Consider the following 6,193-nt stretch of genomic DNA (forward strand, 5'->3'; position numbering starts at 1 on the left):
AGTTTCAGATAAGGATGATGTTTAGGTTTTTTAGAAGAAAGCACAGAATGAAATAAATCAGCTGCCTGTGAGAAATTGAAAGGGGAGGGTGGAGTTCTCAGTAGGGCTTTTTCACCCAGATGGAATAGGCTGCACAGACTGTGTGGCTAATGTGTATTCTTAAACGTATTGCCAACTTAAAGATCACATTTTAATTTTTAGGTCCACACTTGAGCTTGGGTTTGATGTATAAAGCATTTGATTTTCTAATTGCATGTGACCACTGAAAATTGTTGGTTTTCCTTTATTATTCTTAAGGATTCCTTGGCATTAGGCTTTCTGGGTCTTTTCCTCCAGACTTCCTAAAATGCTGGTCTTGAGCTCTCTTTTGAATTCTAGTCCTGCTTTTTGAGAAGGATTTAAAATTTTGCTGGTTTGGGAAAGCTAGAACAGTAAGTGTAACTGTTCCTGCCAGCAACGAGAGCTTCATTTGCTGGACTGCTCTAAGCTCATTTTAACCTTCAAACTTCTCAGCTGTGCAACTTGTTTTATCCTATACTGAATTCTCTTACTTGGTTTTCCTTTTTTTTTTTAATTTTTTTTTTATTCCCATTATGCTCTTGAGTAGCTCAAGGACTTTTTCTCAAGCTCAAGAAATTACTGAGACTGAACTATACAGCCACCTCCCTCCAATCCTGCCCTTCTGCTGTTGACTAAATGTTTCTCAGCTGTGGCCCTTTTCCCACAAGGGTGTTCCTGCTCACTGAAGGAGCCTTTGTTCTTCTCCATGTGTGAAACCTCCTCTCTGTAAGTACAGCTGATGGAGTTCTTCAGGTCAAGGAAGGAGCCACGGTCCCTGGATGCACTGAGATAAGGATGTTTGTCTGAAGAACCATCCCTAAAGGTGCTCAGAGCAACAGCTTCAAATCCTCACAGACAGAGGTACTCACTGAGTAGTGAATGCACCTTGTGAAGCTTGTGGAATTAGCAAGAGAAAGTATTGCAAAGTATTGCAGTCAAACTGCAGTTAGCCATGGCTTGGAGCAGATTCCTTTATTTAGGTCCAGTCCTGGTGGTAAGAGCTTGAAATTCAAGCCTAGGCAAGATCCAGCTTAGCAAGTCACAGATCAGGTGTGAACACTGCATCTGCCTGCAGGATTTACTGGGTACCCATTGCTTCTGAAATCTCTGTTCCCAGATGCCTTTCTGATGTGCCAGACAAAGAAATGGCAGCTGCTGAGGTGTGGTGCTGGTATGGTTCTGGTGTGGGTTTTCCCTGGGAAGCTGTAGGGACAGGAATGTCTGGTGCCTAAAGCAAACTTTAGGGTGAGGTCTGTGACCAAGTGGGGTGGGGCTTTCTCTCTCTTTAATCATTTTTCCTTGACAGTAATTGATTAAAAACCAAATTCTTTTTGGATACTGAAAAGCCAAACTCTTAAGACTTCCAGGCAAATAGCAAAACCATTTTTGTTCCAAAGGAGATGGAAAAAGGAATTATTTTGGATTGGCTGTGGAGAGTAATTTGTGGAGAGTTGATATCCTTGCTGTGCTGCTGCTGGGCTCTTGCACACAGGTATCTTTCACTGTTAAGGTGAAAGTATTGTTAGGATATTTCTTATTGGGGTTTGGCTGTTTGGAGTTTCACTTCCTGGCACAGGGATTATATAATCCATGTGTAGTTAAGACCATTGAGAATTTCTAGGCAAGGACTAGTGTTTTACTAAGAATTAATTTTGTTGAGCACAGCTGTCATTAGTGGCTTCTGCCCACTGTCTGACAAATGCTGTAGCATTTTTTTCAAAAGCTAATAATGTTCCCTTCCACAACCAAAATAGCAGATCAAGGAAGATACCAAGTACCTCCTTAATTTTATTATGTGCTAGGGTTTGTCAGTTGTTGTCTCTTGGTTTGGTTTTTTGCTTTTTTTTCCTTAATTGGAGTGAGATTTCTCATGAATAATGAAATTAATGTCTTTTGCAGCCAAAATAAACAGCATATGGTCAGGGAGAAAGGGACCAGGAAAAGATGAGGAAGGCACAGCAGCAGCTGAGGCTGAAAGGAGACAAAATGGACTGAAGGAAGCAGAGGGGCCAGGTGAGAGTCCTGCCATTGAGGGTGGGATCACAGCACTGTTAACACCACTGTGAAAAGCACAGTTTTGAACTGGAAATTCCAGTGAGGCTGAAACCTCTGTGGAGTAGCCTGTGTGTAGTTACACACTGAGCACAGCTCATTTCTGCTCCTGCAGGTGCTTGAATATTTTAGGGGACTGAGTGGCAGGTGAATGAGATAACAAAAAAAGCACAGCAGACATCACTTTTGTGGCCTCTTAGTCATGGAAAGCTGGGATGAAGAGGCTTTGTGCTTCCATTTGAAGATGATGGTAGGAGGTTCACTGTAGGCTGAGTGTAATTACCATCTTTCCCTTCCAGTTAATGACCAGGGATTCAGTAATGCTTAGCTGTGGTGTTATTTATGGATTTTGGGTGCTGTGCCACAGGCTGTGCTAGCCCAAGTCATGCCTTTGTGGGACTGTCAGGGGTCCTTGCAGGGCATGGTGGCACAGGTAGGATTGCAGAGGACAGCACCAGCATCTGGGTTTGTTGGCTTCTGGAGGAGGACTTGCCTTCACTGAAATGGCTCTTTCACTTTGGTACCCACAGAACCCCAGGCAAATCTCAGCAGAGATCAAAAGGTGCATCTCCCTGCACTGACATTTCTGTTCCTGCTGTTGTTTCCTTCATCTGTAATGATGACACCCATCAGCAAGTGCTTGTTTAGCCAACTCCAGAGGTCTGGTGCAGCCCTCAAAGCTGCCTTTGAGCTCCCTGGCCTCTGGAGCAGCCTTGTGCAGGTGGCTGCAGGCTGTGGCTGCAGCTCCAGCCTGCCCAGGGCTCCCCGTGTCACCTGGAGTGTCACTGCCTGCTCCGGGAGCACTAGAGGGGGCCCTAGGACAGAGCAGGGGAGGGAGGGGAAAAAGGGGAGGGGGACCAACCCCCACCCCAAATGGATGTCCAAGACCTATCTTGAAACTACTGAGACTGCAGTGCACTGCTGGGTTTGCCCCCGTTGAGTTCTGAGGGCTTTCTGCTGCTGTGCCATATGTCCTTTGCATAATGTATGCTCTGGGTGAAGGCAGAGGGGATGAGAATCCTCACAGGCTGCTCACAGGATTGTGTCCCTGGCCATGGCAACAAAAAACAAGAGCTTGCTTTGTCACCATTAATATTGACACTGGCAGGAAAACAGATCCACCATATACTTGCTTTTCATACAAAATCTGCCCCATGACTGTTTTTCCCCTTTTTTCTCCTCAGTGCCCCCATAAGAAGCCCCCTGGGTGTTTCCATTTTCATCATGTGCAGTGTGTTACACTGGAGTGTCATGGGAATCTCCTGCCAGTCAGTCTTGTGTGAAATGGCTCAAATAATGTGTTCAGCCTCGTCAGGGGGAATCCTGATTAGTTCAAGCCTGGTTCATGGCAGTGGTGTGGGGCTTGTGCCAGCACAACTGAGCCCAGGAGTCAGTGACAAACCTGCAACTCGTGGATCTGAGCAGGGCTTTGAGGTAGTTCTGTTCAAGTCAGATTCTAATCAGGGATGAAAATGTGTTTGAGAATGATGGAAGAAAGATGTGGTGTTCAAGCCTGGATAAAATCTTGTCAGGCAGTCTGTGTTATGTGGAGCTGCCCCGAGGTGAGATCAGGTCCTGCAGCCATCTGGCAGCCCAGGAAAGTGAGCAGGGATGTGGAGCTGAGGCCACTGACTGCAGAATCAAAACCCAAATCACTTCTACCAAGAGGAAGAGTGAAATCACACTTCTGCCTGCGTGTAAGATTTATCTGCACAATTAAATGGTTGTGTCTGTAGCTGGTAGAAAAACATGCCATTATATAATCCCAGTGGGAGGAACTCTGCAATGTCTCTCTGAGTGCATTGTCTTACTGAGGGAAACTGCCTATCTGAAGCCAAGTCAACATATATGGTAAAAAGTGGTTTTTGCTCTCAGATTAGACACAGATATCCCCCTCTCGAGTTTTATTTCTCAGCCTATTTTTTTTCTTTCCCATCTCTTTCAGAGACCTTGCAAACAACAGTGAATTCCAGCATAAATGGAATATAAACAAAGTTCATATATGGTATAAGCATATGAGAACCACACTGGAATGGTATTAATTTAATTTTAGTTGAGTGATATAATAACTACAAGTGAAAGGCCATGTAGCAGGGCAAAGGTATTTCAGAAGCAGTGCTTCCTGTGAGAATGCTGAATTATCACATTTATTAGAGATATCCACAGTTAGCCTCTATAGACACATTCCTCTCATTTTCTCCTCTGAGGTGTCTGACAGATACAGAGGGCTGTTCACAAGGAATAATATGCAACTGAGTGTTATCTGCAATATGCATTGCATGAACTATGATCTAATATAGCACTGAACACATACTGTTCAGTAATAATTAGTAAAGGATGTTGTATGAGCTGAAAAGCTTCATACTCAGAAGTGTTCTTTGATTCCTTGTAATTTAAGTCACACCAGAGATTTCATTTCCTTAAATTACACCCTAATGTGTATGAACAGTCACATTTTCTCTTCTAAATGCATGGATATATATATAAAATGCAACTCTTTCAGTAAGATTGCAGTGATAATTTTCCCTTTAAGAGATGGCACTAGATGCTCAAAGAATTGCTTAACTTGTTAATTGAGCCAACATACACTCACCAAGGAACTCACCATGCTGTGTGGATGTCAGGAAGCAGTTTGAATATAGAAGCTTGTCACTTAGGAATATGTTGGCTGTAATTTTGATCTCCATTAGGTTTGAGTGGGTTAGGGGGAAAAAAATTAAACTTTAGAAATCTCTAGTGGAAGTTCTGAGCTTACAACATCAATTTGCAATGCTGTGCCCTCAAGTCAGCAGCCCAAGTCCCAACAAATAACTTCTGCCATGGCTCTCCCAATAGACGCCCTGCTGGAAGTGCTTCCTACACTTAATAAGTAAATGGGCTTTCCTGGGAGCAAAACAAAGAGCTGAGTGTTCCCTCCCAGCAAGCATCCGTGGCACAAGGTGATTTTTCAGTTTGGCTTGCTTGGAATGTAATAACAGCTTGGGACTGCACATTGTGAAACATTTCTGCAAAGAGAACTGGGAGGATTCCTGGTCTGTGATCCCATTGCTCTGCAAGCTGAGGAAGCCTTTGGATGCAGCCAGAAGCAGCTGCTGGTGGCCAGGCAGAGCTGTCAGCTCCTGTTGCAGTGTGCTGGGCAGACAGTGGGGATCTGCAGGAGCCAGACAAGCCAGGTGCATTTCCTGCTGCATGCCTGCCTGCACGGGAGGCTTTGCCCTGCCTCGAAATGGGCATTCCAGTGAACTGCACAAGGAGCCTCCCACAATGGCACATTTTGCCAGGCCTGTACTTTCCCTTGGAAGTTGTTAATAGAGCTGGTTTTCTCAGTGCAAGGAAGATGAGAAAGCAGTGCAGGACTGCTGGAAAGCCAGGGTGGGAGTTGTTTGAATGCTGGATGTGCTGCACTGCCCCCCCCCTTGGCACAGAGGTGTCCCTGTGCAGCTGCCTGGCCGGGCCCCTGGAGGTGCATGGGCAGCTGCTGAGAGCCAGACACCAGGGCCTCAACCCCTGGGCAAAACTCAGCTGCTGTCTGAAGGTGTCACCCTCAAACTGGGGAGCTCACCTTCAGGTAACTGAGAATTCCATCAAAGTGTGAGAATAAATAGTCTGTGCTTAAATGCACTCCTGCTGCATTTTACTTTTGAATAAGGTGAGCTTGGTGCAATGTCAGTGAAACTCAGAAATACACAGAGTGGTAATGGCCAGGCTGGGTGTGTGGTCATGTTCCAGTTACAGCTCAGGCACAGACACAACACTACTAGCAACACGTGTGGAAAAGCATCTGGAAAGAATATGAAAATACAGAAATATTATTTCCAAGTGCAGAATGTCCCCTGGGAAGAGAGAGAGGAGGAGGACAATGATTCCTCTTAAAGATGTGCCTGATTCAACAAGGTACCAAAACATAAACAGCTCCTCTTGACTTCTGTGGAGACAGCAAAGGGCAGCCTCAGGTTGTGTCACCCCAGGCCTTTGATGGGTACAGTTTCTTCAATGATATGAAGTATTTCTACAACTAAAATTTCCATGGAAAATAGCTGCTTTAAAATAAATAGACTTAACTTCCTTAATTCATGCAAAC

Source organism: Haemorhous mexicanus, chromosome 19 (assembly GCF_027477595.1).
Source record: "Haemorhous mexicanus isolate bHaeMex1 chromosome 19, bHaeMex1.pri, whole genome shotgun sequence".
NCBI lineage: Eukaryota > Metazoa > Chordata > Aves > Passeriformes > Fringillidae > Haemorhous > Haemorhous mexicanus.